The sequence below is a fragment of the Pelmatolapia mariae genome, linkage group LG10_11, assembly GCF_036321145.2.
Source record: "Pelmatolapia mariae isolate MD_Pm_ZW linkage group LG10_11, Pm_UMD_F_2, whole genome shotgun sequence".
NCBI lineage: Eukaryota > Metazoa > Chordata > Actinopteri > Cichliformes > Cichlidae > Pelmatolapia > Pelmatolapia mariae.
In genome coordinates this window covers 43,752,130-43,762,281 of record NC_086236.1, presented here as the reverse complement: position 1 = coordinate 43,762,281, position 10,152 = coordinate 43,752,130, and the positions used below count along the sequence as shown (strand labels likewise).

The window sequence follows — 10,152 nt, the reverse complement described above, 5'->3', positions numbered from 1 at the left end:
CATAGGGGCAGCGAGGGGTGGCATCCCGAGTTGCATCTTCCGAGAGGAAGATCCCACTAAAGCTACAAGTCAACCTACCGGAAATATACCCCCAGGGATTCCTGAGAGGGGGGGGTGGAAGAGAATCCCACCGGATGGATCAAAGAAATACAACACTTGGCAATGGTAATTTGACAACGACTGCGGAATGCATATGCGGCAAGATATGCAAGAACCGACATGGCCTGGGGATCCACCAAGCCAAAATGAAGTGTGAGCAGAAGGTGTTGGCATCACAGCGCGCAGGAAGCATACCTGGTGAGACGAAGGAGGAACCAGGCCCGGAGTCACCCCACAGTGCCCGGAGCCTCCAGGTGATGCAGGCCCGCGAAGCTCACAAGTCATCAGAACATTGTCGGGTGAAGTGGCCTCAAGCTAGCAAGGAGAAGGAGTGGCTCCAGTTTGACGAAGAACTGCCCGAGGCTACAGACTAGACTCTAGAGAATCACGAGGGTGATTTGGAGGAGGGGTAAGGTAGCAAACCAGTGGAGACAAGCAGAGGGGGTGTGGATCCCAAAGGAGGAGAAGTCCAAGAACATCGAAGTTCCGAACCATCTCGTTGCTGAGTGCTGAAGGGAAGATTTTCTTTAGCATCGTCGCTAAGCAACTGACAGAATATCTTCTGAAAAACTCTTACATCGATAACTCAGTCCAGAAAGGAGGGATCCCGAAGGTTCCAGGGTGCCTGGAGCATACGGGCGTGGTCACACAGCTCATTAGGGAAGCCAGGGAGAACAGAGGGGACCTAGCAGTACTATGGCTTGACCTCACAAATGCCTATGGATCTATACCCCACAAGCTGGTAGAACAGGCACTGAACCGGTATTACATCCCAGAAAAGTCCATGAATCTTATCCTGGATTACTACACCGACTTCCACCTGAGAGTCTCTTCCGGAACAACAACTTCCGACTGGCATAAGCTTGAGAAGGGGATCATCACTGGATGCACGATCTTGCCCATCCTTTTCGCTCTTGCTATGAACATGTTGGTCAAGTCTGCAGAAGTCCAGTGTAGAGGGCCACTCACCAAGTCTGGAGTCGGGCAGCCACCCATCAGAGCTTTCATGGATGACCTGATGGTGACAACTACATCTGTTCCAGGGTGCAGGTGGATACTGAAGGGTCTTGATGAAATGATTTCTTGGGCATGCATGAGGTTCAAGCCCACCAAGTCGAGGTCTCTTGTGCTGAAGAAAGGAAAGGTCACTGATAAATATTTGTTTTCACTAGGCACCATCAAGATACCACCACTTACTGAGGCGCCCGTGAAGAGCCTAGCTAAGGTATTTAACCGCAGCCTGAAAGATGAGGCCTCCATACAAGCGACCAACGAAGACCTGGAGACCTGGCTCTCATCAGTGGATAAATCTGGCCTTCCTGGCAAGTTTAAGGCCTGGATTTATCAGCATGGAATTCTGCCCCGGATTTTGTGGCCCCTCTTAGTCTATGAAGTTCCCATCTCAACAGTGGAAGGATTCGAGATGAGGATCAGCAGGTTTCTGCGCAGGTGGTTGGGACTGCCACGAAGCCTGAGCAGCATTGCTCTGTATGGTCATAACAACAAGCTGAAGCTCCCCTTTAGCAGCCTAAGCGAGGAGTTCATGGTGAGCCGGTCCACGGAGCTGCTCCAATATCGGGAGTCCAGTGACCCCCGGGTTGCCCTGGCTGGAATAGAGGTTAGGACCGGGCGGAAGTGGAGAGCTGCTGAGGCTGTAGACATTGCAGTATCAAGGCTACAGCAAAGGGTGATAGTGGGTACAGTGGCCCAGGGAAGAGCAGGCTTGGGTAGCAGTAGAACACCTAACTACGACAAGGCACAGGGGAAAGAGAGGCGGTTGTTGATCCTTGAGGAGGTGCAAGCAGGAGTTGAGGAGAAGTGAGCCAGCCAAATGGTGCAATCGAGGCAGCAGGGGGCTTGGACAAGATGGGAGCAAGCTGTAGAGCACAAGGTCAAATGGAATGAACTGTGGAAAGCAGAACCCCAGCGGATAAAATTCCTGAGTACGTGCGTTAGTTTGGAAGGTGTTAAAGCCAACATGTTATGTCTGTCATTTGATGGCCTCCACCATCATTCCCATCCCTCAAAAGACTGGCATAGACAGCCTCAATGACTACAGATTACATGATTGCAGCCCCCCTGGAATGATGAAGTGTTTCGAGCGGATAGTGTCTCAGTACATCAGAGACTTTATACCCCCCTCAGCCCCCATCTCTTCCCCCCACTCGCCCTGCACACGTATTACTGTACAACAACCCATCCAACCAACATCATCATCAAGTATGCTGATGACATTACCGTGGTTCGGCTCACCTGCTGTTGTCACCTGGAACCACAACACCAACGCCCTGGTAAAGAAGGCCCAGCAGCAGCTGCACTTCCTCCGTGTCCTGAGGAAGAATAAACTGGACCAGAAGCTGCTGCTGGGCTTCTGCCGCTCCTCAGTGGAGAGCATGCTCTCCTACTGTCTGGGTGTTTGGTACTGAAGGGGCCACTACTGAGAACAGGAAGACTGCATAGAGGGTAATTAACACTAACCAAAAATTCATTGGTTGCCCTCTGCCACCCCCGGAGGCCATCGTCAGATCCTCCTGTCTCAAAAAACCAGGGCCATCACAGGTGACCACTTGCACCCCACCCACCTGTTTGACCCGCTGCCCTCTGGTCGGCACCTCAGGACAATCAGGCCCCACACCTCCAGACACACAAACAGCTTCTTCCCCTGGGCCATTCAGACTGCCAACAAACACTATCCCCCACAACCCACCTCCGCCCACTCACCTCACCAATCTGAGTCATGGTCTGAGTAACCCTCATCACTCAGGCCGCTCACACACGGACTTTAGACTCAGACCAAGTCTTTTTCCACTGGTTCCAAGCACTTTCCTCTCCATATATATATTCCTCTAGACTGTATAATTCTCTTCTTTTTGCTATCCATTCCTGATCTCTTTACTATTTATATATATTTCATCTTTTCTCCTGCACAGTTGGCATGGAGCACTCCTAATTTTGTTGAACATGTACAATGACAATAAAGGGCTATTGTATTCCACTGTATTATATTTTGGCAAATTTCTATTGAACAAAGAAGTCAACAGCAATGGAAAATAAGAATGTTGGAAATGAAACACAGTGACATTCAGTGCTCAGCAAACTTAGCTAAACCTTAAAGTACAAAGGCAAGGTAACAGATAAAAAAAAATAAACGCATATTGATTATTGATTGATCCTGTAGATAATCTAACAGTTAAAGCATTTTCAGACCTCATTTGTGAAAATGTATGGCAGCCAGTTGAACAGCTATTCAAACTGTCTCTTTGTAAAAAATAATACCAAACGTGCCGATGTCATGACAGGCCTCTGTGGATGAGTGCTTCCATCTGGCATAGCACCAAGGTGACCTCTGTGGTGTGCTGCTTTTCTGAATGCAACCCTGCGATAAGATAAGAGGGGGTTATAGAGTTACTGCCCCGGAGATATAAGGTAAAAAAGGAACAAGCTTAGTAAGCACAGCACTTAGCTCCTGTCTAATGCGTGTGAGAGTTTATTATGGTCTCATTCTATTCATAGGTTTTAGACAGACAGCTACATCAGGTTGGACTGAGAAATAGACTGAAAACAGGAAGCATAATGCAATGTCAGTCAAAAGTGCTGGTTTGGCTCCAAAAGCATTGTAGCGTTCCAGCCCACTCTCACTCCAAGGTTGTCAAATACTGCATTTTTGTCGAAGCCAGTGCTGTCTCACAGATATGCACAAGGTTTTCTTTTTCATCACTGCCTGATGCACCAGACAATACTGAGGCAACTCTGTCACTCCCAGCTCGTATATGAAATCAACGCTGCTTACACATGTCACTGTCTTTGTACTAAAAGGGCAACTTTCCTCACAGTGTAGTTTCATTTTGTGACTGTTGTGCCTCGGTGTAATTTTCAGCTGCGCAGCAGGAGGTTGGGGGTACAATGGTTGCTCTCGGACAGAACATGCTATCCTCTGCCAGATTATTGCCCAAAATTGTCCAAACTACAGCACAATTGCATCAAAGACTGCAGTGCAAAGTGTTAGCAGTCAGTCAGTAAGTCATGTGCCTCTCAGATTAAGCTAGAGCATCATTACAAGAAGAAACAGCTTGCTGTCATGCTACGTTATATTAAAAAACAAAATATTTCACAGTTGGTATTAGTCGGTGTCTAGGTTCTGCTGTGCAAATGCAGATTTAATGTATCATGTCAGGCTGTGCTGATAACATGTTATTAGTAAAATTAATTAAATGAACAACAGCCTACCTAGGTGGTTCAATGAAATCTGATTTTGCACATAGTAACACAATTATATGAAATGGCTCATAGACAAAAAAGTTAAAATTAAAAAATTAAAAATCTGAATCTACATAATCTCTATAACTGTCAGATAAAGTGAGAGAAAAAAGAGCACAGAGGGGTTTTATAAAGTGTCTTATGCCTAAAATCACCCGTGAGTCATTCTGTGTCCAGCCAACCAAATATGAAAAAGTTTTTTTGTAATATAACTATGCCTAATTTTTATGCTACAAATTTTTTCCCAGTTACACACCACTGAGTTGCTTTATTTTTTCCAGCAAGGCCGTGTGACGTCTTAAATAAAAAGACAGATATCCACGCAGAAACACATTAAAAAATTACAACCAAATCAATTTTCACTTCTTGCGTCCAGGCCTAATTGCAAAATCATTGTCATAGCTTTAATTCTTTGAATGTTGAATTTCACGTTTAATGTTAAAAATTTAATCTATTCTTTCAGGATGAATGAGCCTGGTTTTAAAATGTAGAAAAAAGGAGACCTTGCATATGCTATAACTCGCTTCGACCTGCCATCCCTCATAACAAGTTATACTTTTTTAATGTTTTTTCCAGCAAATTAACAGAAAAAGCGTAAATATCCACAAGTACCAGTTCTATCCTCTGTCACAGCTGACCCCGTGATACTGATATTCACACATCTGGTCATAGAAAAAGAAAAATCATGCTTTAGATTTTAACCATTACAATGGAGCCAGATTAAAAAGAACCAAACAACCAACCCAGTGTACTCTACAGGAACTGCAACTTGGAAAATAAACATAATATGAAGCTCTTGTACATATGCTGGGAAACCTACTGATTTTCCATGGAAAAAATCCTTTCCATACTTCTAAAACATCTTAATATGGCTTTAGTTAATTCTTGTCTCAGTCTGCATTGCTTTCTCACACTGTCTGTCTTTCATATGGGCCCAGGAAAACTTAGATGCACTTTTAAAATCCCATGGGTGCATGATGCATCTCCTCACTGTGTTCTGGGATTTTCAGCATTGCACAGACAAGCCCACAAAAGCTGCTTTCAAAGGTATAAGCAAGGTGACATATTTGTTACTGATAGCTGCAGAGTGGATCTGCATCAGTCAACGGGGCTGACATATTTTGAGAGCAAAGAGAGCTGTGAAGGAAACTGTGCTGACATGTTTGATGCAAAAATTGTTTTCCTTACAGGAAAGTTATTAAAAATATGGAAAATATAGACACAAAGCTCTTAGAAATCTGGTATCACAATCCAACAATAGTGGTTAACTGGTTCAAATTATGCAACCTTAAACATAAGCAGCGTACAGTCACCTTTTACACCAGTGTGTGCTTCAGAAAACTACTTCAGCGTGTGATAATGATAAGCCTGTTGAGTTATTAGCAGATTTGATGGTAGTAGGTGTACCGTGTCAAAGAAGGAGTTACCTCCTGTTTATCCCCTCCCTGGTAAACAAACAAACACCACGAAAGCAGACATCCCAACCCCTTGATGTCTACATTCTGTTTATGTGGTGGGTGAATTATTTCTACAGTCATCAACCTCATATTTGCACAGATAAGTAAGACACACAGCTGCACAATTGTGGCTTACTGTTCCTCACGCTGGAGTTCGACTGATACGCACAGGTGCCTTTTCAGAATCATGCTGTCGTTGTACCAATTGTGCGTTATCTGTATTAAATATCTTTCACACTTATAGGAACCATGTGCATCCAGACAACACAAAAGAGTCAGCAGCTGGCAGGCGCATTCTCTTTGAGCAAATTACTCACTGATTGTGTTTTGCCAGTGCAGTAAAGCTAACACAGCGCTGTGTCTGACAAGCATAGGCGCACACAACCACCTGGCTCAAATTTCCTCTTCCTTTGACTCAACACGGTGTAGAAAGTGTATCGACAACATGTAGAAAATCCCACTCGTTTAGAATTGAAAGCGGCTGTAAATGCATTAGGACTTGAGTCTAGTGTGCTTTTAGTGATTCTTCTCAGTTTCTCTGGTTAATTATTGATCTGAGCAGTGTTTAGATCCTTGAATAATTAACGTGCCAGTGTTGCGGCTGTCAGAATGAAAGCGATCGCAGCAATGCGTCAAAACAATATTGAGGGAAGTGTTAAATTATGCAGCGTTGCTCTCACGTTCATTAAGTGTCATCTGACCAGTTTCTTCTGTAACACTGAATGCATAACACAACACAACAGTAGTGGCAGTGGGCAGGAAAAGCAATATTTTAAAGCACTCCTCAGTTTCTTAGATTTTATTTGAGAAGCATAGAACAAGGTTAGCACAGTGCATGAATACATTCTCCCTTTGTTATTTTTTAATCCTGCCACAACTTTACCCACTTTTCACTCCTCTAATGACAGCCATTCATTTACTTTCAAAGCGAAAACATGGTTAAAATACTCACATGACACACTTGTCACCATGGTAACCTCATTCACACCTTCAACATGTGATCCAGTTGACTTTTTCTTTATACTGCCTGTAACATACAACTCTGTTCAGACATAGAAAAAAAGTTATGAGTGTCTAATATCATTAGATAAAATCTTTCCTATCTATTTACAAGTATAAACTTTTATAGAGTGTATAACATGAAATACTTTATTTAAAATAGTTTTTTTAGTTGACCACCAGCTGAGTACTTTGGACTCCACTCACAGTCTCTTTATGAACATGGAATGCATCACATGCATCGCTGTATCAGCGCTCAAAACATGAAACTGAAAAGCTTGGATTTACAGCATTAAAGAGGAATGGCTCTCATTTCCCCTGCTAAGGACACCATTTCTTCACTATATTTTGCACTATGCAAATAGTTGTTTGCTGCAAAATTAATGTTTCAAATCTCATAACTTTAATAATGGTGTTGTTGTTATTTCAGTTCTGTGACAAACAACCATGGCCTTTGTTAAAATGTAAATATAACAGATTTTTTGTAACAGTGTGACACAAGGAAAATTAATCCAGGGTACATGCACCTATATTTTACGATAATATACTGTATGTGAAGATATTGAATAATAAATAATAAAGAGAATAATAAAATTCCAGACAAAGCAACCAAACAGGAGACAGTATTATACTGTAAAACTTTTATACATCGCAGTTGTTTTACATCGTTCTTGTAGTTTACGCTGGTAAAACAAAGTTTCATGCAGCAAAATCTCGCTGTAACGATCAATAACGAGGCCTCATAACTTAAATTTAAATGTTAAAACCATATTATAAATGATTTCAGGATATTTTTCTTGTAATGTCATACAAATGAAAATAATGGCTGCATTAACAAAGCTGAAACAAAATTTACAGCGACAGGCTTGACATTTGACTTTTATTTTACGTACACTTGGAATATTTAAGCTCTGACACACATGATGAACATGAGTGACTTCATCCTTACTTACATGCCGTTGTAATCAACAATGATAAGTTTCAGGAATTTTATCCCCAGTTGAAATCGGACAAGAGCCTTCATTTGGTGTGGTTCAGTGACAGAGTAACTTCGAATGAAGCAATATTTTAGTTCTTAGTGTCCTGTAGTTCTTAACATTGACATATTTATTGAGCGTCTCCTCATTACATTAAACATCTGTTTACGGTTCAAGGATCTGCTGAAGTGCTGATCTTGTCTCAGTGCTCATTGTCTGTGGTTCTTCCTCTTTTAAACCTTTCTCAGCATCAGACTCGTCTGTATTGACTGGCATTTTGGAAAAAAGGTCACAGGCACTTAAAATTAATGACAACAGATAAATCAGCCACTGATGAAACAACTTAAACTTTCTGTCATTAATAGTTTCATTGTAGTAAATTTTACAATGCAAATGCAGCACTTTGGTTTACAGACAGACGGATGGATGGATTTGTAGGCTGCTTCATTTAAATCCTTTATTGTTCTCTTATAATTGCAGTGAAAGCTGGATTGTCTCCAATGTGCCCTGCGGTGCATGCTGAAAAAAAGAACGGACACCTAGTGTGACGTTCTGCCTTTAGGCTCGGAAGCTTCAAAGTTTTAAATTCTGAACGGCTAGGTCGTATTTGATGACTCAGCTCTAATCACAAGCAACGGTCCTCCAAACAAGAAATAGGTCCGTTTGACACCAAAGTCAACTCTCTGCAAAAGTTGATGTATTCACAGGTGTATGAGTGGTGCGCAGAGAGGAAGGCATCTAAAATTAGCAGCTACTCTGAAAGCAGTCCTAAGAGGAATAAGACACTGACTAGTTATTTATGTATTTTTTGAGGTTTTAACAAAAACAAAAAAAGGCAGCAGCTGCACATGATGCACATGTGTTCATAAACTAATTAAAATTGTAGCTATACAAGGAATTTCAGCAAGCATGGAAAATATTCTGTTAAAAAGTAAAAAACAAACAATAAAAAATTGAATATTGATGAAAATATTATCATAATAATAATTATTATTATAAGTAAGTAAATAAATAAGTAATAATAATATTTTAGGTTTAAGCATTGTATTTTAATTAGCTAAAATTCATGAGAGAAACAATAATTTCAATGGTTATGTCCTTCAAGACTGCTGTAAACATCATGAAGAAAGAATATGATACAAAAACTTTCATTTTAAGTCAAATCCATTGTATCATAGATGCTAATAAACCAGAGTCTAGGTTATGTTGAGACCAGGCAGCAGTGGAAATGATGTGTTGTGTAGCACCGTAGGAAGTCTGTCACAAAAAGGACCCTGTCCCTAATCCGTGCAGTTTGAATAGCATCTCCAGATCTTATCGAAGAGCAAGTGAAGAAAAGAAAAAAATGAGTTAATGGATAGGAGCACAGGAGGTGAAGCAATCAGCAGGTTCCATTAGAAAGCATTTATTGTCTTGATCTTCAGTCAATAAGCTTCACTTGCTTAGTTTCATTTCCTGCAATTTAGAGAAGGCGTACACACAAATCAAACATATCTCACTATTTTGAATACAAAATCAATGAACAATTCTACTTTAGATCAATTAATGCACATTCCTAGTCTCATGTACCATATATACATTATAGCTGATGAACCCAGATGCCTAATTATTCCCAGGAATAACATTGCTATTCACTTGGTGTTCTGTGGGATTAAGTGCAGCTGTTTTGTTTATGTTGAAGCTAGTTTCCTTTCAAGTGGAAAAAGTGTGAGAAAAGTGTGTATTATATATATATGAATATATATATATATATATATATATATATATACAGTTTGAGGAAGAAACACATTCCCCAGCAGTTTCCTTGTGCCAGGCCTGCTGGCTGTTGGCTGCACACTAATGTCTGAGTATAGGGGGAACAGAAGTGATGCAAGTACACCGTCAGCCCAACCACCTAACTCGACACACTGACATATGGACTGCCTGTCAATTGCAATTATTAATTTGATATTTCCCAGCCCCAGGAGCATGGCACAACATGCTGCCCAGAGCCAGTATAATCAAATTACCAGAGCATAAGTAATGGCTGGCCATACACCATTGCGTCCCCTGACTGAACCTTTAATTCTGCCATGTTGGCTCTGAGGGTAAAAAGAAGGATATATTTAAATTGATAACTGCAGACGTCCCCAAGGGTGTGTTTACTTGGTGAAATGAATACACACATTGTTTTGAGGGAAGCAGCTTTTGCTTAGGGATGGATTTTGCAGTTGAATTAAGTTTTAGGGCAGGAATGAGATTCATGTGGGTCCACTTAATGCTCTAACCTTCTAATATACAGAAAAAATTCCCAGCCACAGCATTGCTGTTACTATTACGATTACTTTTTATTTGTTGTTACCTCTCCTCATACATTTCCACAA

The 10,152-nt window shown here is 41.4% G+C and overlaps 1 pseudogene; it reads left to right on the top strand.

Moving 5' to 3' along the window:
• Positions 1-245: 245 nt before the first annotated feature.
• Positions 246-2,525, top strand: LOC134635412 (uncharacterized; annotated as a pseudogene).
• Positions 2,526-10,152: the final 7,627 nt, after the last annotated feature.